This window comes from Schistocerca serialis, chromosome 4 (genome assembly GCF_023864345.2).
Source record: "Schistocerca serialis cubense isolate TAMUIC-IGC-003099 chromosome 4, iqSchSeri2.2, whole genome shotgun sequence".
Taxonomy (NCBI): domain Eukaryota; kingdom Metazoa; phylum Arthropoda; class Insecta; order Orthoptera; family Acrididae; genus Schistocerca; species Schistocerca serialis.
Genome location: NC_064641.1, coordinates 157,346,684 through 157,371,307, shown reverse-complemented (window position 1 = coordinate 157,371,307; position 24,624 = coordinate 157,346,684). Strand labels below are relative to the sequence as shown.

The following is a 24,624-nucleotide window of genomic DNA, read 5'->3' as shown; positions in this document are numbered from 1 at the left end:
GCGCTGGAGCGATGGGACAGAGAATCTCCGAGGTAGCGACGAAGTGGGATTTTCCCGTTCGACAATTTTACGAGTGTACCGTGAATATGAGGAATCGGGTAAAACATCAAATCTCCGACATCGCTGTGGCCGGAAAAAGATCCTGCAAGAACGCGACCAACAACGACTAAAAAGAATCGTTCAGCGTGACAGAAGTGCAACCCTTCCGCAAATGTCTGCAGATTTCAGTGCTGGGTCATCAATAAGTGTCAGTGTGCGAACCATTCAACGACACATCATCGATACTGGCTTTCGGAGCCGAAAGCCCACTCGTGTACCCTTGATGAGTGCACGACAAAAAACTTCAGGCTGGCCTGGGTCCGTCAGCACTTGACATTTGTCTGTTGATGACTGGAAACATGACGCCTGATCGGACGAGTCTCGTTTCAAATTGCATCGAGCAGATGGACGTGTACGGGTGTGGAGACAACCTCAACCGGCCCAGGTGGCCGAGCGGTTCTAGGCGCTACAGTCTGGAACCGCGCGACCGCTACGGTCGCAGGTTCGAATCCTGCCTCCGGCATGGACGTGTGTGATGTCCTTAGGTTAGTTAGGTTTAAGTAGTTCTAAGTCTAGGGGACTGATGACCTTAGAAGTGAAGTCCCATAGTGCTCAGAGCCATTTGAACCATTTGAGGCAACCTCGTTAATCCATGGAACCTGCATGTCCGCAGGGTACTGTTCAAGCTGTTGGAGGCTTTGTAATGGTGTGGAGCCTGCGCAGTGGGAGTGATATGAGACCCCTGATACGTCTAGATACGACTCTGGCAGGTGACACGTACGCAAGCATCCTGTCTGATCATCTGCACCCATTCATGTCCATTGTGCGCATTCCGACGGACTTTGGCAATTCCAGCAGGACAATGCGACACCCCACACGTCCAGAATTGCTACAGAGTGGCTCCAGGAACGCTCTTCTGCGTTTAAACATTTCCGCGGCCACCAAACTCCCAGACATGAACATTCCTGAGCGTTTCTGGGAAGCCTTGCAACGTGCTGTACAGAAAAGATTCCACTCCCGCGTACTCTTACGGATTTATGGACAGCCCTGCAAGATTCATGGTGTCAGTTCACTCCAGCACTGCTTCAGACGCTAGTCGAGACCATGCCTCGTCGTGTTGCGGCACTTGTGCGTGCTGGCGAGGGCCCTACACGATCCTAGGCAGGTGTACCAATTTCTTTGGCTCTTCAGTGTGTATTGAAAGAGCAATCGGTGATGACGAACAGACGCGGTTCCTTTGTCAGTAATTAATCCAGCCACGATCATGTACCATACTGGAACGAAACCCGATGCCTGCAAATAGGAGACGTAACGGACTGTCAAACGCCAGCAGTTTCAGCAGATAATCACACCCGCCATCAGAACGAGCACTTAGGTAATAGTAGCGTCAGTCTTTCAAACCAAGAAACAGTTCAACAGAAGAATACAATTTCCTCAAGCCAGAGTTCCAAGAAGTGGACTAGCGCGGAGATGCTCCCTCTCGCAACGTCGTCTTACATATCGCCAACCGCCGTAACGTGTAATTTAATGCACCTCAATAGTCAAACAGTCGCCTATTGTCAGCGTCCCAGAAGTACATGAAAGGCTACACGTAAGCACCACGGAACTGCGCAGCACATCTGCGCTGTGGGAACGGCGGGGCGTGCTGTTAAAAGTGCGAACTTATGCAGCGACGCGGTTGTCGTTCCGGCAGAGTGAGGGAAAGACGTGGACTCTGTGGCGTCGTCTGCAAACGGCCTTCCGGGAATCCACGGAGCCGCCAGAGGCCGGCTGCCAACTGGAGCGTGGCGGCAGAGAAGGGAGAGGCGGGGGTGGAGTGGGTGGGGGGAGCGAGATCACTCCAGCGCACTCTGTGGGTCTACCCGTCCACGATGCACAGCTTGGGCAACCTCCCCGTGAAACAGACGTCTTAAGGGAATTTTCCAGTCCCGGAACATAATTTTATGCTCACGTTCAATTTTTCTTCTGGAAGAAACTATTTTTTCATACGAGTAAATGTCTTAAAAAGTATGTACATACAGGATGACAATTATTGAACTATATGGGAAAGAAAACGTAAATTAGTTATAAACTTCGGCGTGCACACACTTTAACATGTAACCGTGACTACAGATGAAACTTCACGGGCAGATTAAAACCGTGTGCCAGACCGAGACTGGAACTCGGGACCTTTGCCTATTGCGGGCAAATGCTCTCCCACGGAGCTACACAAGCACGACTCACGACTCGTTTTCACAGCTTCAGTTCTGCGAGGAGACGAGGTACGGGTAGAATTGAAGCCATGAGGACGAGCGGTGAGTCGTGCTTGGGTAGCTCAATGGTAGAGCATTTGCCCGCGATACACAAAGGTCCCGAATTCGAGTTACGGTCTGGCACACAGTTTTAATCTGCCAGGAAGTTTCATATCAGCGCACATTTCGCTGCAGAGTGAAAAATCTCATTCTGTTCACTACAGATATTAGGACTTAGCTTATGATATGTTCGATATGCCTGCCATCATTGGCGATGAAGTGGCGCAGACGAATAGCGAAATTCTGCATGGCCCACTGAAGTGTCGTAACATCGATGCTGTTGATGACCTCCTGAATGGCTTTTTTCAGCTCAGCAATGGTTTTGAGGTTATTGCTGCACACCTTGTCTTTAAATATAGCCACACAAAAAGGAGTCGCATGTGATCAGATAAGCAGAATTTGGCGGCCCATCGAGGCCCATGCCAGTGGCCTGTGGATACCCCAGCGCCAGAATGCTGTCCCCAAAGCGCTCCTCCAGGACATCAAATACTCTCCTGCGTCGACAGGGTCGAGCTCCGTCTTGTATGAACCACATTTTTCGAAATCGGGGTCACTTTGGGTTATGGGGATGAAATCATCTTCGAAAACCTTCACATGCCGTTCGGTAGTCACTGAGCTATCGAGGAATATCGCACCGATTATTCCGTGACTGGACACTGCACACCACATAGTCACCCGTTGAGGGTGAAGAGACTCATCGATCGTGAAATCTGTATTCTCAGTCCACCAAATGTGCCAGTTTTGCTTACTGACGGAGCCATACAAATGAAAGTGGGCTTCGTCGCATGCACACGCATACTAATTCCCATCATGCCCCGCAGTCAACCGTGCTGTTTGAACGTCCTAACGCAAACCGTTCAGACGTTGATTGCATTTCATATAGCTCAATAATTGTCACCCTGTAATTTTTGGCTGGTAAATTGATGTGGCTATGCATCACAAAAGGGCGGCCAAAATATCTCTACGCGGATTGCAGAACTAAACGGTTTCCACAAGTGAGGGGGAAGTATAGGTCTGTAGTCAAAAATAAACATATGTACATGATCAGAATTAAATCTTCTATGGCGTGAACCTCGGAAGTGGAATATCTTTAAGTACATTTCGAAATGGCGGCCCCTTGACAATGTAGGTAATGAAAATCGACTTATTTATTTGCCTTTAAACTTAAATAAATAACAAACATTATGAAAAATGCACTGTCTCAAAAAACGCAAAAATACGATTTTTTTTATTGAATGAAAAACGGCATCCAATTATACAGAGTAGCATTTTTTAAATCGTGCTTACCAGTTTAAAATGTCGTCTCGAGAAATACGCACTGAAAGTTTTGAGCATCTTTAAAGATAATTAGGAAAAATTTTGGAATATGTAGACTCTGACTTCAGAAGTGGGGAAAAGCCTTTCGCAAAATCGTAATCAAGTCATCGAACGAAATGCTTCACATCACATTTCAGTTTTTTACGGCACTGTTTCTTCAAGTGTTCATTGTAAACAAACTACTCACATGCAGATTTTTGTAATTTTTTATATTTATGGTTCGTGACGTTCAGAATTCAAACATTAATCCCCCAAGATAGACGCAACTCTCAAAAATTCTCGAAAAAACTGACTTTCAAGTTTTGGGATCGTCTTTAACATGCTGTAGGAATGTCGACTTTTCGCGACTGGCCTTTTGGCTGTGTGATAGAATTCTCTCCAGCTACGTACGGGTTTTAGGCACGATTCCTGGCTGATGCGAATTTGTAAACTTGCCCTACTAGCACTTCCGTGAAGTTTCACATGCATAAATATGTTTAAAAAAAATCAATAGCGCTCGGGACTGGTAATCGCTGGTTCGGTTTTTATTTTTTCGTTCAGTTCGAATACTACGCCATTTAAATATAAAATTAATCAAATATATGCTAACTAATAGATATCAAATAGCTATTTTTGTAGGAAATGCACCTCTTCTTATTTTTAATTACATATTACACACAAAAATCCAATTTTCATTGCAAATAAACGTTCTTAGTTTAACTTTTATAAAAGATTATTTAGATTAAAATAAATACACATTAAATTAGAATGAACATTGGAAATGTTAATGACATATGCACGCGTATTTTAAATTTTGGCAGAGGTGGGTATCGAACGTGTCCCGCAAAGCCACACGACCTGTCGAGAACAACTGACTTTGCTTTAACATATGGAAACGGTAGGAAAACTTAACAGTCGATTTTCTTGAGGATTTTTGTCAGCTGCATCGAGTGATTTTGTTGACTGATATGGGCGTTCTTAACTTCACGCACTGCCATTTTTTAGCGATAACAGATGAGTAATTTTAAAACAACGGTAATCTCACATTGCAATAGTGGCGTCTAGCGGTGGTTTGTGAAAACTTAAAGGCTGATCCTCGTAGCGTTCCTCTTCGTGATAGGGTTTTAGATGTGGATTATGACGCCCGGGTTAACGCAACATGCGTTTTCACACTCTTAACGTTTTCACTACCACTGGTACGTACGTTACCCACAAAGAGCAAGTGGGAATTTGCTGCGTGTTCTCGCTCTGTATCAATGTCGCTCTGGTAAAGGAAGCAGGCTCGTTTGCAGAATGGCTATAATGACAGCCTGCGCCTGCGGGTTGTGCTGTCTGCAAGTTCCATTCTTAATCCCCTGCTCCACACCTCTCTGTATCGCCGCATCGAATTAGTCGGCGCCTGCAGATAGGCAACCCAATTAAGAGATTTGCAAAGCGGTCTCCTGTCGCCCCATCCCGGAAAATTCGAGTCAATGAGTTGCACGCACGTATTGACGTTTCCTGTGTCACAGGCGGTGCCAATATTGAGGACCTCTCATATGAGTTAAAAACCCACACTGCCCGTTGATGTGTGTCTGTTTTCTGTATGTCTTGCAGTTTTTGTGTAGTCATCATTTGGAGCCCCAGAAGTACTTATGAATAACCCTGTACGTCCCACCTTTCTTTACCTTCGAAAACGAAAGGCAATATTTTTTCGTATTGTTACTTCTGCTATGACGTTTATTATAATAACCTTAGATTGATGTCTTTCACTCCAAAACATAACTGGTACTGGAAGAATCAAAAACAAACTTCAATACTCGCAAAGGGTGTAACCTTGAAATGGAATAATACGGGTTCTTCTCCCGACCAGATAGATCAGAAAGCAACCACTGCACCCACTGTGCCACGGATCGTAGGTCCAGGGGTACCATCTCTAGTAGTAATACGGTTCATGAAACGTTATAGTGTGTCCACAAGTTTTAGGGATTACCACTCACCCTGCCACCGATTATTTAAGGAGCCAAAGTCCCATGCATCGTAACAACTTCAAATTATGTTTAAAGTTTGTTGGTAGTGCTCTCATTATCAAACACTGAATTACTACAGCCTGAATAATTTGCCCTCCGTTTCAATAAAAGATAGTTTTTAGGCTTCCGGACCTCAATCGGCACAAACGGAACCCTCATATGGTCATTTTGCTGTCCATCTGTCCTCCGCCTGTCCGACTGTTAAAGACGCTTTTTCTCAGGAACGGGTAGACGTGCCAAGCTGAAATTTATGCCATGTACTAAGGTCTGTAGTTCCTTGGCGGTGTAATAAATGTTAGCTTCTAAGTCAATGCGACCAACAGATGCGGATATTTATGTCATATATTTTGATGCTAGAAAACTCACTCATCGATACCTATGGGGTACTTCCCATTAGTCTGTAGTCATGGAATCAGGCTATGAGTAAGGGTTCACTGTACGATTAAAGGAAACAAATCCAAAAATTGTTAATTTGTAATTAAATCACGCGAAAAAAAATTTTTCATTTGTTAACAGACTGTCTGTCTATCCATCTGTTAAGACCCCTTATCCTCAGGAACGGATAGTCATACTAAATTTAAAACGTCGGATAGTCTACGGTCCCTTGGCGATATAATAAAGGTTAGCTTCTAAGTCACTGGTTCCCAACCTTTCATACAGCGTTACCTCTGACAAGGGAACCTCCCCATCGCACCCCCCCCCCCCCCCCTCAGATTTAGTTGTGAGTTGGCACAGTGGATAGGCCTTGAAAAGCTGAACACAGATCAATCGAGGAAACAGGAAGAAGTTGTGTGGAACTATGAAAAAAATAAGAAAATATACAAACTGAGTAGTCCATGCCTAAGATAGGCAACATCAATGAGAACGTGAGCTCAGGAGCGCCGTGGTCTCGTGGTTTGCATGAGCAACTGTGAAACTAGAGATCCTTGGTTCAAGTCTTCCCTCGAGTGAAAAGTTTAATTTTTGATTTTCAGACGATTATTATCTGACAAAATCTTATGTTTTCATCGCTTTTTTGGGAGTGATTATCACATCCACAAGAAAACCTAAATCGGGCAAGGTAGAACAATCTTTTTACCCATTCGCCAAGTGTACAAGTTAGGTGGGTCGACAACATATTCCTGTCATGTGACGCACATGCCGTCACAGTGTCGTATAGAATATATCAGACGTGTTTTTCTGTGAAGGAATCGGTTGACCTATGACCTTGCGATCAAATGTTCTCGGTTCCCATTGGAAAGGCACGTCCTTTGGTCTACTAATCGCACGGTTTTGCGGTGCGGTCGCAAAACAGAGACACTAAACTTATTACAGTGAACAGAGACGTCAATGAACGAACGGACAGATCATAACTTGGCGAAAATAAAAAAAGTAAACTTTTCATACGAGGGAAGACTTGAACCAAGGACCTCTCATTCCGCAGCTGCTCACGCTAACCACGGGACCACGGCGCTCCTGAGCCCACACTTCCCTTGATGTTGCTCATCTTGCGCATGGACTACTCAGTTTATATATTTTCTTATTTTTTTCATAGTTCCACACAACTTCTTCCTGTTTTCTCGATTGATCTGTGTTCAGTTTTTCAAGGCCTATCCACTGTGCCAACTTACAACTAAATCTGAGGGGGGTGCGATGGGGAGGTTCCCTTGTGAGTGCAATCAGAGGTAAGCTAGTACCCCCGCCCTCAACCCCCCCCCCCTCCTCCCATATTATCAGCAACTTTAGCATCTAACTAAACCGTAGAATGAAAGACTTAATTTTAAAATGATGAAAGATGAATGGTATTTAGATTGTGTGTGTGTGTGTGTGTGTGTGTGTGTAGGGGAGGGGGAGTGCGGGGAAGTGGCGGGTGCGTAGGAGGGTGGGTGGGTTGGTTGGTTGTTCCGTTGATTTAGGGGAGGGAAGCAAACAGCCAGGTCATAGGTCCCATCGGGTTAGAGCAGGATGAGGAAGGAAGCCGGCCGTGCCTTTTCAAAGGAACCATCCCGACACTGGCCCGAAGCGATTTAGGGAAATCACGGAAAACCTACATCACGATGGCCGGATGCGGGTTTGAACCGTAGTCCTCTCGAATGCGAGTCCTGTGTGCTAACCAGTGCTCTACCTCGCTCGGCGCGGGAGTGGGGGGGGGGGGGGGGGGGGGGGGGTCGTGTTAGAATGAACGACGAAGGAATTCGTGGTGCATCTCAAGTGCTGCACAAAACTCTTTCTCAGATAAGAAAGCTAACTATCCACAGTGAGGATAGACACTTGTTACAAAACGTATTTCCCGTGCGTCACGCCTCTCCGTAGCGGCCCTTGCATGACCTCATACTGCAACCCCATTTAAAATCAATCGAGTGATTTACTGTTCGTAAATCACCTGATTGTTGCACTCCTTACTTCTGGACTGAAACTGGTTGTTAATGCTTTGTTTCTGTGCTGTGTCATGCTGTCGGTTAATTCATTTATCTGTTTCGAAGCGAGTAATGAAGCAATTTCTGGACTACTGCAGGTACTATCTACAACTTGAAGAAGGCGTTTTCTTCTGATATTTAGCATTTATTATGCACATTACTCACTTTTATCATCACAGATGCACGGGACAAAGCACAACATATGTGTGTAGTGGGTGGACTATGTGAGGAACCTCCAACCTCCACCGAACTAATGCTTCAAATTGAGAAAAGGTAACTATTGATAACTCACATAGTCTTTTGAAAATAATTTAGTTTCGTGACTAAAACAGAATAGAATCGTTTCGTTTATATGCCTCAGAAAATTTCATTTTACCTCTCAGGTGGTAATTACCCCCAGGTTGAGAACCACTGTTCTAAGTTAATGCAGTCGAAAGATAGGCCATTTATATCACATATTTTAATAGTCCCATACTCACTGATTAAACTTATAGAGTACTTCTCGTTGATGTAAATCACGAAATTTGGCAAGAAGCAAGGTAGCAATGTACAAGTAATGGAAAAAAAATCAAGAATTTGTTAATTTGTAAGTATATCAAACGAAAATAATATTTATTTTGTCGTTTGTTATCCGACGTCAAAACTGACGTTAAAAAATTTTTCGATAGTCTCGGAATCCCTGGGACCGATATCTTGCCAGTATCAATGACGATAACAGGCAAAAATCGTCGAGATTCTTGATTCTAGGAATGGGTGAACTGTCTGTATACATAATTATATTTCTATGGAACTCTCAGTGTGCGAGTTCTTGCAACTGGACAGTTCCTTTTTTTTTTTTTTTTTCCAAGCATGTTAAAATTTATGGCGTGGTATCTCCTGAACTCTGTCACACAATGATATAATTTTGCAGGTACATTCAGTGGTATACAGGGTACCTCAGGAGGAATGGTCAGTATTCAGGGCTGTAACAGGAAGGATCATTCGAAGCAGCTAAAATTCATACCCTAAGATTTGGTTGGTTTGGGGAAGGAGACCAGACAGCGAGGTCATCGGTCTCATCGGATTAGGGAAGGACGGGGAAGGAAGTCGGCCGTGCCCTTTGAAAGGAACCATCCCGGTATTTGCCTGGAGCGATTTAGGGAAATCACGGAAAACCTAAATCAGGATGGCCGGACGCGGGATTGAACCGTCGTCCTCCCGAATGCGAGTCCAGTGTCATACCCTAAGAGCTATGAGCACTTCTTCAGTAGAAGAGATATGTTTCAGAATAGCGAAGATGAACATGTGCTTATAGCTCTGAAGGTGAGCACTCTGGAACCCATGTTTACTGGACATTTTTCTCTTGTTTTGGTTCATACTACCACCTCTCACACTATGGAAGCAAAGAACTTTCAATAGGAGAGATTTGTTTCCCAATATCGAAGATGAAGTGCTCATATCTCTTAACATATGCAGTTTAGCGTCCATGTTTACTAGACTTTCTAGCTCCTAATTATCGTTTCCTTCATATAATTGAATATTGGGCATTCCTCCTAGAACACCCTGTATGTGGATACTGTCTGCAAAAATGTGTACCTGATAGAGTTAGTAATAAAGGAAAAAAACGTAATGCCGGATGCCGAGGTTTTGCTTATAAACGGAGAAAATGTAGTTAAAGGATGAATTTTTTCCTGTAATTTTTTGTGACAGTGTCAGCAAGAAAAAGTTTCGAAAGGGTTTGAAATTGTCTAGTCTGTTGGAAGTTACTAAGTGCTCTGATTCTGAAATACAGTTAGTTGACAAAAGTCATGGGATAGCGATACGCACATATACAGATGGCGATAGTATCGCGTTCCCAAGATATTAAAACGACAGTGCATGGCGGAGCTGTCAATTGTACTCAAGTGAGTCATGTGAAAATGTTTCCGACAGGATTATGTCCGCACCACGCGAAGTAAGACTTTCAACGCGGAGTGGTGGTTGAAGCTAGATGCATGAGACATTCCTTTTCGGAAATCGTTAGGGAATTCAACATACCGAGACCCCAGTATCAAGAGCGTGCCGAGAATACCAAATTTCCGGCATTACCTCTCAAAACGGACAACAGGTGGCCAACGACGTTCACTTAACGTCCGAGAGCAGCGGTGTTTGCGTAGAGGGGTCAGTGCTAACAGACAAGCAATACTGCGTGAAACAACAGAAAACAATGTGAAAGGTACGCCAAACGTGTCTGTTTGGACAGCGCGGCGAAATTTGACGTTAATGGGAAACGAGTACATTTGCTAAAAGCACAACATCGCCTGCAGCAACTCTCCTGATCTCGTGACCACATCGGTTGGATCCTAGACGACTGTAAAACTGTGATCTGGTTAGATGAGTTCCGATTTCAGTTGGTAAGAGCTGATGGTAGTGTCTGAGTGTGGCGCAGACCCCACGAAGCCATGGGCCCAAGTTGTTCACAAGGCACTGTGCAAGCTGGCAGTGGCTCCGTAATGGTGTGGTCTGTGTTTACGTGGAATGGGCTGAGTCCTCAGGTCCAGCTGAACTGATCATTGACAGTTTTTAGCTATTCATGGACTTCATGTTTCCAAACAACAGTGGAATTTCTACGGATGGCAGTGAACCACGCCACTGTGTCACAATTGTTCGTGATTTGTTTGAAGAATCTTCTGGACATTTCGGCGAATGATTTAGTCACCCAGATCGCTCAATACGAATCCCATCGAACATTTGTATGACAAAATCGAGAGGTCAATTATAGACGGTTATAGAGGCAGCATGGCTCACTATATCTGCACGGGTTTCCAACGACTTGTTGAGTCCATGTGACGTCGAGTTGCTGCACTACGACGAGAAAAATGAGTTCAGACATGATATTGAGAGGTATCTCACGACTTTTGTCACCTCAGTGTGCGCAGTTTATAATTTTAATACTTGACGTGCTATATCTTGAACGTAACATCCTGCACCTTAACGAGTAGACTAGGACAGGATTTTAAATTTCTAAATTCGGGGAATAATTATATGAAAACAGAAAAATTTTGGTTGCTCCTGGAAGCCGTTTACAGACAACGTCTAACTGGAACCGGGCGACCGTTGGCATTTAGTAATACAGAAAATTTATTTTTTGTATGAGGTCACCAGTGTAAGTAACTTATAGTGTTTATAAAATGTGAAGAAAGTCGGCGTTCGTCTATGCTGAGGGAACGAACTTTTGGCCAAGCAGTTGATGATCAGGGCCAAAGATCCGGACGCTGTCACTGGCAGCATGTTCCACTCATCCCGTAAATAAACGCCGACGCGACAGAAATAAGTCGCCGACCATCAGAGAGTGACGTCATCTGCAGGCTCCAGTCACCTTTGCGTCCCGAGAAATATAGCGCTAGAGCGGCCAGTAGCAACGCCACCTAGACTACAGGCCTGCGCGCACACTTGTGACGTCACATACTGATGTCCGGGTCTGTATCGGAACGCTCCTGTTAAGCACTCTGCAGCTGTACGGACTTTACGAGTTTTAGAGCCGAGACCGCATAGAGATTCTCGTGCTTTCCTCTTCTACGTGTCCTTGTAATGAAAGTATGGAAATTTATATCATTGCGTAAAGTAACTGAACAAACTGCCCTATGTTATTTAAAGATGTAAAATTATTTTGATGATTTGCCTTAAATACGCGTTTCTAGGATTGAATACAAACTGTAATTTTAAATTCTGTCTTTTACCTCAGGAGCTACGCTTTCTTGCAGTACAAAATCGGCAATATGCAACAACAAGCAGACGTTTTCTGTTTTAAATAAAGCAGCTGGAGCTCCTACAGAATTTAAGAATTTGTTTCCCTGGCTATTTTCGTAAATTTTCCTCTCCACTTCAAAATTTGCTGACCTCACACAAAACTCAAATCATTCGACGAAATGGAGCACCTCCTGGCATGATGTTTAATAAATCAAAAAAACCGAAAAAACATTTTATTTTCCTGTTCCTCAAGAACTTTAGAACCTTAAACATGAAAAGATTGTTTCTCGTATATCCTTGATTGAAATTCGTATCACAGAGTGCTGTTAATTTAATCATAACGCACCTACCTCGAACTTCTGCTTTCTATACTGCTTAATCTGTCGAACACTGAATTCATTAAAGCAATTTTCTAAGGTAGTTTACTCAAATTGAAATTATTTCCAAATAGCTGTATATGTAAAACTGAATAAAATAATTGTGTAGCTCTACCAAATAAAAGTACAGGAAACTCAATAATCTGGTAGGAATGATAATAAATACTAAACATTTTCGAGTCACACTAATTAATATAACTATTCTGTGTGACAATAGTTGCAAATATGAGAGACATTTCACAGCCAGCTTCGTATTAACCTCGGAGCAATGGTCCAGAATTAAGAAAGAAATGATACTGCTACGCCGGCCGCGGTGGCCATGCGGTTCTAGGCGCTTCAGTCCGGAACCACGTAACTGCTACGGTCGCAGGTTCGAATCCTGCCTCGGGCATGAATGTTTGTGATGTGCTTAGGTTAGTTAGGTTTAAGTAGTTCTAAGTTCTAGGGGACTCATGACCTTAGATGTTAAGTCCCATAGTGCTCAGAGCCATTTGAACCATTTTTTGATACTGCTACATGATACATAACTGATTTTAAAAACAATTGGCAAAGATGGTGCAATCGAAACAAATAACATGCTACAATTTTTTTGTTATTTACTTACCCTTGAATGATGCGTAGACACAAATTCCTGTCTGGGAATAGCTGCAATTCAGCGATTTCTCAACTTCACACATTTGGGAAAGCGAAACATGTGCACTTTCATGCCTTTTCGGGATTTATAATTTCCCTGGCAAAAGGGAACACAGCACTTGTATCCCATACTTCGAAGAACTGTAGGCGAATACTGTATGAAATATATATCACTTTCAAGTGTCACACACTTTCAACACAACATACACGCCAACACGACTGTCGCCTACAAATAAGATGGCCAACAGTTTGTGACATCACGTGCCAATATGGCCGCTGTGCATGGGCCTTGTATCTAGAAGGCTTTGTTAGTAGCTCCCTGTGATGCCATACCAACAACAGGGTCTAGGGATGGAAAAATAGGGTGTAGGAAAACGGTGCCATAACGTCAGTACAAAATAAAGTACTTGCTTCGGTGACAGTCGCGCAATACGACACAGCTTTCTCCTGCCGTACTATTATGGTGGAACATAATGCAATGGTCCATCATATTGTAACATCAGTCCCAACAGGAAAATTTTTTGGCTCTTTGCAGGTAATTTAATTAAAACTAAAAACCTTAACTCCGTCTGCATCGGCCATAACCCAATGGTACCCACCGGCCGCCGTTTCATACTCAGCCCACAGGCGTCATTGGATGCGGATACGGACGGGCATGTGGTCAGCACACCGCTCTCCCGGCCGTATGTCAGTCCACAAGTCCAGAGCCGCTACCTCTCGGTCAAGTAGCACCTCAGTTTGCCTCACAAGGGCTGAGTGCACCCCGCTGTCCATCAGCTCTCGACAGCCAGATGGTCACCCATCCAAAGACTAGCCCAGCCCGACAGCGCTTAACTTCGGTGATCTGACGGGAACCGGCGTAACCACAGCGGCAAGGCTGTTGGCAGGAAATTTAATAATGGTCGCAAATTCCAAGATAAAGTCCGATACAATTGACAACAGATAGGAGATGCGCTGGCCACTTGCAGCCATTCACCGATCAACTGTGTCCGCACTTGTCACAGAATACACAAGAAATTGAATAATTTTCGGAAGAGATTACATTCGGAAGTAGTCGAAACCGGACAGGACTCTTCCCAGTCAAATTAGTTGTCTGATTATGTCAGTGATGTTCCGTTCATACCTGCATCTACACTCCTGGAAATTGAAATAAGAACACCGTGAATTCATTGTCCCAGGAAGGGGAAACTTTATTGACACATTCCTGGGGTCAGATACATCACATGATCACACTGACAGAACCACAGGCACATAGACACAGGCAACAGAGCATGCACAATGTCGGCACTAGTACAGTGTATATCCACCTTTCGCAGCAATGCACGCTGCTATTCTCCCATGGAGACGATCGTAGAGATGCTGGATGTAGTCCTGTGGAACGGCTTGCCATGCCATTTCCACCTGGCGCCTCAGTTGGACCAGCGTTCGTGCTGAACGTGCAGACCGCGTGAGATGACGCTTCATCCAGTCCCAAACATGCTGAATGGGGGACAGATCCGGAGATCTTGCTGGTCAGGGTAGTTGACTTACACCTTCTAGAGCACGTTGGGTGGCACGGGATACATGCGGACGTGCATTGTCCTGTTGGAACAGCAAGTTCCCTTGCCGGTCTAGGAATGGTAGAACGATGGGTTCGATCACGGTTTGGATGTACCGTGCACTATTCAGTGTCCCCTCGACGATCACCAGTGGTGTACGGCCAGTGTAGGAGATCGCTCCCCACACCATGATGCCGGGTGTTGGCCCTGTGTGCCTCGGTCGTATGCAGTCCTGATTGTGGCGCTCACCTGCACGGCGCCAAACACGCATACGACCATCATTGGCACCAAGGCAGAAGCGACTCTCATCGCTGAAGACGACACGTCTCCATTCGTCCCTCCATTCACGCCTGTCGCGACACCACTGGAGGCGGGCTGCACGATGTTGGGGCGTGAGCGGAAGACGGCCTAACGGTGTGCGGGACCGTAGCCCAGCTTCATGGAGACGGTTGCGAATGGTCCTCGCCGATACCCCAGGAGCAACAGTGTCCCTAATTTGCTGGGAAGTGGCGGTGCGGTCCCCTACGGCACTGCGTAGGATCCTAAGGTCTTGGCGTGCATCCGTGCGTCGCTGCGGTCCGGTCCCAGGTCGACGGGCACGTGCACCTTCCGCCGACCACTGGCGACAACATCGATGTACTGTGGAGACCTCACGCCCCACGTGTTGAGCAGTTCGGCAGTACGTCCACCCGGCCTCCCGCATGCCCACTATACGCCCTCGCTCAAAGTCAGTCAACTGCACATACGGTTCACGTCCACGCTGTCGCGGCATGCTACCAGTGTTAAAGACTGCGATGGAGCTCCGTATGTCACGGCAAACTGGCTGACACTGACGGCGGCGGTGCACAAATGCTGCGCAGCTAGCGCCATTCGACGGCCAACACGGCGGTTCCTGGTGTGTCCGCTGTGCCGTGCGTGTGATCATTGCTTGTACAGCCCTCTCGCAGTGTCCGGAGCAAGTATGGTGGGTCTGACACACCGGTGTCAATGTGTTCTTTTTTCCATTTCCAGGAGTGTACTAACATGGTTATACCAAATTTGGCTATTGATGAAGAGTAAGTTAACATGGAGAAAATTTTTCATTCCAGATTTAATTAAAATTGGTGGTACAATCGAATGACGACCTGAACTGATCCATCCTATTGTCATCCCGTTAAGGTCTTATGTGTCAGTTGCTATGCACGTACATCATCAGCTGGTCATTCCTCCTCTCTGTGATCGGAAGGGCAGGTCCAATTGCATGAGCGCCTAGCTCCCGCGACTTGTCACCTCTTGATTTTTTAAAATGTGTGAATGTGTGAATGTGTGTGTGTGTGTGTGTGTGTGTGTGTGTGTGTGTGTGTGTATGTGTGTGTGTGTGTGTAGGACACTTGCAGAGTTTGATGAGGTTCGTGCAATGCTTGGTACAGATCTACTCGGTACAGTGACCCAGAATTTTCTACGAAGATGTCGTTGCCTGTATTCAATATAATGGCAGCCATTTTGAATAATATTGCAGAGTAAACAATACATTACCTTTGCCGAACTGCAGTCGCGTCTGCATTGATCGTCCTTGTTGTTCCTGACACCCCAAAGCTTCCACTGGCTCTGGATTACTTCCAATACCATTAAGTCTCTGTTCCAAAGTAGTTGCACCCAGACTCCTGTATCAGCTCCTTCAGTTTACGTCCAGCCTTTTGAATCACCAAGTATGTCCGGGGCATAGTTCTCCTGATATTCCGCTGCAGTAGATTTCACACTTTGTTTTACGCACGTGTCACATTCCTGCTCTTAATTCGTTTTGTTATTGTCTTCCCAGTTTCGCCTATACGTACTTTGTCACAGCCACACGTCACTCCATAGACTGTACGTGTCTGAGAGATCAGATGAGTCCTTTCTGTGTCGGAGAAGTCTTAGTTTGTAATGACTGTAAAGTGTCGTCTGTATATCATTTTTTGGAAGAATTTTGCTTATGCGGTCAGTAACTCTTGAAACGAACGGTAACCAACCGGAGTAAAAAGGCGGTTCGTCGTTTCTCTTGTTAGCGTAATTAATCCTGCTGCATTTGAAGGCTGTTTATACGGACAAACCATCGAAGCTCTATATCCTAGAGTATTGTCTGAGCTTCTATAGACCAACACATCTAAGAATGTGAGACCGACCCACTCTCTGTCTTCAATCTGAGGCTGATTTTGGGATGAATGTTATGTAAGAAATTGTGCAATGTGTGAAGCTTTACTTTACTGTGTGGTCATATAACAAATCTTATCCACATAGCGGGGCAACAAGAATGCTTTAGTGGCTCATTACATAATGCCTACTGTTCAATATACTCCATATAAATGTCAGACGCTGCAAGCGGAAAAAGTTGAACCAATAGCAATAGCATCAAGCTATACACATGATTCTACTTTATATTTAAAACAGCTCTACAATAGAAATCTTTATTTACTAACTTTGCAGAAGCATATACCATACAGATCATAGAGGTGAAAATCTGTCGTCGTTTCCGTGGGGACTTACTAATTTTTTGCCCTGCGTGCTTATTATGCACGACGTAACTTAATGATTATAGCTCTTGTAAATGGAAACCTGCCATAGATCAGCGCGAATTACTGACGGCTGCCTTCTCTTGCCCTTGTTTCAGACGCAAACTTTTTCGGCACCAGTTGTTTCTAGAACTGAAATATAACATAGAAATTAGGAGGCTCGCAGTGAGAGTCAAACACAAATTTATAGGACATACTCTTCGCTTTACTGTTGCTTTACGGTTCAAAATGGTTCAAATGTCTCTGAGTACTATGGGACTTAACATCTGAGGTCATCGGTCCCCTAGAACTTAGAACAACTTAAACATAACTAACCTAAGGACATCACACACATCCATGCCCGAGGCAAGATTCGAACCTGCGACTGTAGCGGTCGCGCGGTTCCAGACTGAAGCGCCTAGAACCGCTCGGCAACAGTGGCCGGCGTTGCTTTACGGCAGTAACTTTAAAAATTTCCCTGCCGTCGTTCACAGTCCTTACCTTAACAAAGATCGTGGTTCTCCATTTCCCTTGGGCTCTCTAAACTGAAAAATTTACCACTTAGCGAGGAAAATTACCATCTGTATTTGAAATTCGAACGTATAGTGCTTCAGTAGGCTTCAGAACACGGATACCGAGTACAAACATCCTATTTACGAATTCCAATATCGCAGCACATTTAGCGATTCGAACCTAGAACAGTTTCAGGCAAAAGAAAACTACGCGGTGTGTTTGTTTTGTCAGTCAAACAATTACCAGTCATAGCGTAATGTTGACTTTTGGATCGCTTCGTGTGCCGAGACTTTTCTACATTAAGGTAAGCTACCTCGTACGTACCGTATTATGGTTTGTTTACTTTCTCGTTTTACACGTTCTGCGGTGCTGACATTCTCGAAAACGTTTACATTGACGACTGACGTCACACACTAGAAATTTCTCCTCCGCAAGCCGTTCTTTGAGACGCTGATCTTGCAACAACACTAGGTTCGACCAACAGATTATTGGCACTTGCGTGGCCCACGTTCAAAGCAAACTTCGGCAATATTTGTAAGTAAACAGCTTCAAAACTTGACAGCAGAAATTGTGAATATTGGATTTGCAGTAACTCAACGTAAAAGTAAGTAATAACTTTCAGGAGAGTGTTCTGCAGCCGCAAGCAAGTGTAACCTCATCAAGGAAGGATAACTTGTCTGAAGGAAGAATAACCCGTCTGATAGAGTCTTTGATCAGAGAGACAAATGCAGAGGATGCGTGAGTAACAACACTACAGGACACGTTTCGTCGTATGTAACCCACGGACTACCTCTGTGCCCACAAACAACCAGCTCTCAGTTTACAAGAATTGCGGGACCTGTGCGTAGAAATCTGCTGTCGCATACCCCAGAGTGGCCACGCGGTTAGAGGCGCTATGTCAGGGATTGAGGGGCCCCTCCCGCCGGAGGTTAGAGTCCTCCGTCGGGCATGGGTGTGTGTGCTGTTCTTAGCATAAGTTTAAGTTAGTTTAAGTAGTGTGTACGTCTAGGTACGGATGACCCCAGCAGTTTCGTCCCTTAGGAATTCTCACACATTTGAACATTTCGGATACCCCCGTAAATGATGTCTCAAATCCATGCCACGCAGAACGGCTTCTATACTGCGCCCGGAAGACCGAACCGCTATTCAAGCTGCTTGTCAAAAGGTTTCGGTTCATTAGCGTTTATACCGGATGTCCCTCCCAAGAGTCGGAGGAGGTTAATATCTGGCGTCTTGTCGACATCGATGTCATTAGAGTCGGAACACAAGCTCGGATTGCGAAAGGCTGGGGAAGAAAATCGGCCGTACCCTTTGAAAGGAATCGTTTCGGAATTTGCCTCCTGAAGTGATTTATGGACATCACGGAAAATCTGAATCTGGATGTCCGGACGGGGTTTGAACCGTCATCCTTTACAGTGCGAGCCCAGTGTGCTAACCGCTGCACCACCTCGCTCGGCCTCCTAAAGGTGATCAGGCGCATTTTCTCTGATGTTTCAGCAGATATTTGCAATTTGGTTTTTGCAGTATATAACTAGAGTCAGTCCAAACAAAAACTCAACACCACGTTTTTGTGCGACATCTATTGTCGACGGAAAGCGTCGGTTTGTTTCCTGTTTCAAACTGTTTTTAAAAGCGGAATTTTACGTGTCCAGTTGATAGAACGGTCCCGATGTAGTCCATTGCGATATTTGGTTTGTCCTGTACTAACTGGGGCAAAAGAAGATGAATATTAACCACTACTCCAACAGCGACTGAGCAGCACTGCTGCACAATAGCAATCAGCGCGGACCAGGGCGGCACAATCTCAGCTGCAACACTTGCTATTCTTTGTGTTTTACTGTCCCTGCTATTATATGATAAAACAAATATCGCGCTAGACTAATTTCATGCGTCTCTATCAAATCGGCGCGTAAAATTCCGCTTTTAAAAATCATTTAATTTGCAACGGGAAATAAACAGACTCTTTCCGTCGACACCAGAAGTCACGTGAAAGACGTGATGATGAGTGTTTGTTTGGGCTGATACCACCTACACATTTCAAGAACGTCCCTTTGGAGGGACGTCGTGTATGTACTGCGCAAGGCATGATCCTTTGCATAACAACGAGTATTTATTCCCAACTGAAGTACTGAAGGCAGCCTTCCGAAATGCCTTCACAAAAGAAGACGAAATAAATATTCCAGAATTCGAATCGAGAACAGCTGCCAACATGAGTAACGTAGAAGTAAATATCCTCGGAGTAGTGAAGCAACTTAAATCACTTAATAAAAGCACGTCTTATGGTCCAGACTGTATACCAATTAGGTTCCTTTCGGAGTAAGCTGATGCATTAGCTCCATACTTAACAATCATATATAACCGTTTGCTCGACGAAAGATGCGTATCCAAAGCCTGGAAAGTTGCACAGGTCACACCAATATTCAAGGAAGGTAGTAGAAGTAATCCACTAAATTACAGGTCTATATCGTTAACGTCGATATGTAGCAGGATTTTGGAACATATATTGTATTCAAACATTATGAATTACCTCGAAGAAAACTTTCTATTGACAAACAGTCAACACGGATTTAGAAAACATCGTTCTTGTGAAACACAACTAGCTCTTTATTCACATGAAGTGTTGAGTGCTATTGACAAGGAATTTCAGATAGATTCCGTATTTCTGGATTTCCGGAAGGCTTTTGACACTGTACCACACAAGCGGCTTGTAGCAAAATAGCGTGCTTATGGAATATCGTCTCATTTATGTGACTGGATTTGTGATTTACTGTCAGAAAGGTCACAGTTCGTAGTAACTGACGGAAAGTCATCGAGTAAAGCAGAAGTGATTTCTGGCGTACCCCAAGGTAGTGTTATAGGCCCTTTGCTGTTCGTTATCTATATAAACGATTTGGGAGACAATCTGAGCAGCCGTCTTAGGTTGTTTGCAGATCACGCTCTCGTTTATCGATTAATAAAGTCATCAGAAGATCAAAACAAATTACAAAACGATTTAGAAAAGATGTCTGAAGGGTGCGAAAAGGGGCAGTTGACTCCAAATAACAAAACGTGTGAGGTCATCCACATGAGTGCTAAAAGGAATTCGTTAAACATCGGTTACACGATAAATCAGTGTAATCTAAAAGCCATAAATTTAAGTAAATACCTAGGTATTACAATTACGAACAACTTAAATTGGAAGGAACACACAGAAAATGTTGTAGAGAAGGCTAACCCAAGACTGCGTTTTATTGGCGGGACACTTAGAAAATTTAACAGATCTACCAAGGAGACTGCCTACACTACGCTTGTCCGTCCTCTTTTAGAATACTAGTGCGCGGTGTGCGGGCCTTACTGGATAGGACTGACGGAGTACATTGAAAAAATTCAAAGAAGGGCAGAACATTTTGTATTATCGCGAATTATGGGAGAGAGTGTCACAGAAATGATACAGTATTTGGGCTGGACATCATTAAAAGAAAAGCGTTTCTCGTTGAGACGGAATCTTCTCACGAAATTCTAATCACCAACTTTCTCCTCCTAATGCGAAAATATTTTGTTGACACCTACCTACATAGGGAGAAACGATCACAACGATAAAATAAGGGAAATCAGAGCTCGTACGGAAAGATATAGGTGTTCGTTCTTTACGCGCACTATAGAAGATTGGAATAATAGAGAATTGTGTAGGTGGTTCGATGAACCCTCTGCCAGGCACTTACATGTGATTTGCAGAATATCCATGTAGATGTCGATGTACATGTAGACTGTGTATTTAAATACAGATTTACGAATAAGCCAAAACGTTATGACCACTGCCCATCGCGACGTTGGATGGCGCATGGTGGCATTGGGGCACGTGACGTGGTAAAAAAAGTATGTAAGCGGAGCAGACACTGACAGGGGATCACCCTAGTAAAAATATGGGCTGCAAATGAGGAATCCATTGAGATAAGCGACTTTGACAAAGGGTAGATTATTATTACACAGAGCCTGTGAACCTATATCTCAAAAACGGAGAAGCTGGTCGACTGTTCATGTGATCCTGTCCTGATCATCTACGGAAAGAGGCAGTAACACAGTGAAACCACCACTAGGTGCTAAACGATTGGACGTCCACGACTCTCCACAGAACGTGGGGTTCGGAGGCATGTCTGCTCTGTAAAGCATGATAGATGGTGACATGTCACATCTCTGCCGAAAGAGCACAATGCTGGTGCACGCACAAGTGTTTCGGGGCATTCCGATCATCGTACATTGTTGAGTATGGAGCTCTGCAACAGGCCACTCCTACGTGTTCACGTGTTGACCCAACGACATCGTACGTTACGATTGCAGTAGGCACAGGACCATTGGGATTCGACCGCCTGTCAATGGAAACGTGTTGGCTCTTCGGATGAATCACATTTTTGCTACTCTAGATCGATGGTCGTCATCGAGGTGAATGGCGGCTCGAAGCGTGTACCGCGCCACGGACGAATGCTGGTGAGAGCAGTACAATGCCATGAGAGACACTCTCCTGCGCTTACATGGGACCTGTGGTAGCAATCGAAGACACACTGACAGCTGCGAACCACCTGCATCCCTTCAGACTAAGATGTCTTCCCGACGGCGATGTCATCCTTCAGCATTATAACTGTCCGTGTCTCGGAGCAAGAAGCCTGCTACAGTGGTTTCAAGAGCATTATAGTGAATGCACGTTGGTGTCTCAGCGACCAAATTTGCCTGCTGTAAATCCTGTGGAACTTATCTAGGTCGCTATCGGGCACCATCGCCGCGTACGCATATCAGCAGCCCGCTATTAACGCAAATTACATGACCTGTGTGGAGGCATCCAACGCCGCATATCTCCACAAACCTGCTAACAAAATCTCCGATCCCTGATGCGCAGAGTCAGTGATCTATTTCGTTACAAATACGGACAAACAAGCTATTAAGCAGGTGGGCATAATTTTTTTTGGTTCATCAGTGTAAAAACAAATGAATAAACTGTGATATGCAAATGTCAAACACCATCGGGTTCTCTTTCTTTGTTATAGGCATTCTCACATGCGTCCACATTTAAAGAGAGCTTACATTCGTAACACCAAGTGAAAGTTTCGTCCAAGTCTTGTTACGATTCATTACGATCGTCCGACAACGATACTTTTCTGTACGTAACAGCATTGTCTCCAGTCTCATAGACCTGCTGATCCTATCCAATAAACTATTTATGTATACTGAAGTCATTAAAAATCCTCTTACAGTTCCCTGGGGGCAACTAATGTTACTTTCCTTTCCGTAGATTTTTCACCGTCCAGTACAAAGTACTGGGTTCTATTAGTCAAATATTCCTTAACACAGTCACATATCCGCGAGGACACTCCGTACGATTAACTATTGGTTAGTAGTAGACGGTCTGGGACATACCACTCTCAAAAGCGTTTCGGAAATGCCCATCGCTGTCTCGTATTCATGAACGCCCAGTTAGCAGAGATTTGTACCCGCCTTATTCACCTGGCATCTCTGATTTTTTTTTTGTATGTAAGAATATTGGAAAAGAAACTGCAGAAGGAAGACATTTGCCGAACTATTGAAACACCCGATGTTGTAGTTCAGCATAAGATGTATTTTGAACATCGAATAACATAAAATTTCACGACAAAAACCTCAAGAGTGGTGCAGGACGTACTTTTTTCAATGTACAGGGGCGGTCATCATATTTTAATTATCACCTCGATTAAATAAAGGTAAGTAATAATTAATGGTTTGATTGTTTGGAAATGGATGCCTGCAGTCCTCGTACTCGCTGGAATTCCCGCGCAAAAGTACCCATGGTCACGGTTAGTGGAGGCCAGTGATAAATAAATTGGGAGTATCGTGTGGTAATTCGTTTCTTTCATTTGAAGAGAACAACGCCTCAAGAATACGTACTGAGTTTAAGAAACTGCAACACTACATATCACCATCATGTGTCACACTGGTTAGGTTTCGCAAACATTTCCATTGCGTTCAAACAGGTCTGAGTGACGAAAAACGAAGTGTCTGACCACCTCTCTGAGAAGAAGCGGGAATCGCAGCAAGAGAAGTGAGACTCTGATGTCCGAAGACCAGTTATCGCGATCTATGCGGTAGTGGAATAAGTGAAAATCAGTCACTGATAAGTTTTCAGGATCTTGCACGCCATTTTGAATGTCAGGAATGTCGCCGCCCGCTGTGTTCCGGGACTGCTCACATCCATTCGAAAAGCCGAAACGATACGGCTGGGTCAGGGTAAGTGAGGTGACTTCTTTGGCTATCAAATAGCTATGGAGTAATTCTGGGTGCACTGCTATGATGCCCAGATAAACGGACCAAGTAAGTAGAGGAAACATTCGGATTCACTCATCCTTCATAGAACACAGTCACACATGTTGCTTCTTTCGACTGTCACATTCTGCCTCAGTCCCTTATTCTCCAGACATTAGCAACCCCTCCCCCCTCTACGCCACGTCCCCCGCCTCCCCCTCCCCCAACAAATCCTCATTTTTCATCCTCTTACTCCGAGGAATCTTTTGTTTCACTGAATACTACTACTGGGGCCATACAGACCCCAAGTAATTTACACGGGATATATTGGCAATATTTTAATGAACTAACATAAAAACATACTTCACAGTTTTTGAATGTAACAATAATGAGTCTATTTTCATAACGACTACTTCAAGAAACAAAAATAAATTTAGGTTGGAGTCGTATGAACTCCAGTGGTATTCAGTGCAAAAATCATGAATAAATTTTAATTTGTTATAGAAATGAACGGTACATCATTTTAAACAACAGACTCGCAGGTAGAAATTCATATATTTCGAAAAAAATAAGAAACTGCTTTGAAAACAAGGGAAACAGCATTTTCCATTTGTTTATGGACACCAATGGGTCTAGGACGATTAAAGAATCGAACTTTCATGTTTTAAGGAAAGCAAGTTTTTCATGCATCTCGACGTTTATGACGTCATATCTTTTTAAACTATGTTTCGTCAAGGATACAATTTTGTACGCACATTCAGCGGTATATGTGGATACTTTCTGCAAAATGTGGTGCGAATACAGTTAGTAGTAGAGAAGTAATAAAATAAAACGTTACGTCTGGTGCCCAAGATTTCCTGCATGAACAGCGAAAATGTAGTAAGCGGTAATTTTTTTCGCCTTCCAGCACAGGGTTATACAGACAACCGTTGCAAATAACTGATTGATACATTGACTGAGGTTTCGACTCCTCTACGGATATCTTCATCAGAACAAAATTTCGAGAAACCGAAAAATTACATTGCGAGACAACAATGGTCAGAACTAGGAGTAGACATGCTAAAGTCAAAA

General features: G+C 44.2%; 1 protein-coding gene across 1 annotated transcript in view; it reads right to left on the bottom strand.

Annotated features, from left to right (window-relative positions):
* The window catches only part of LOC126473855 (homeodomain-only protein-like), a 329,435-nt gene that overhangs the window by 186,370 nt on the left and 118,441 nt on the right, over nucleotides 1-24,624 (bottom strand). The gene's annotated exons all lie outside the window — the stretch shown is intronic.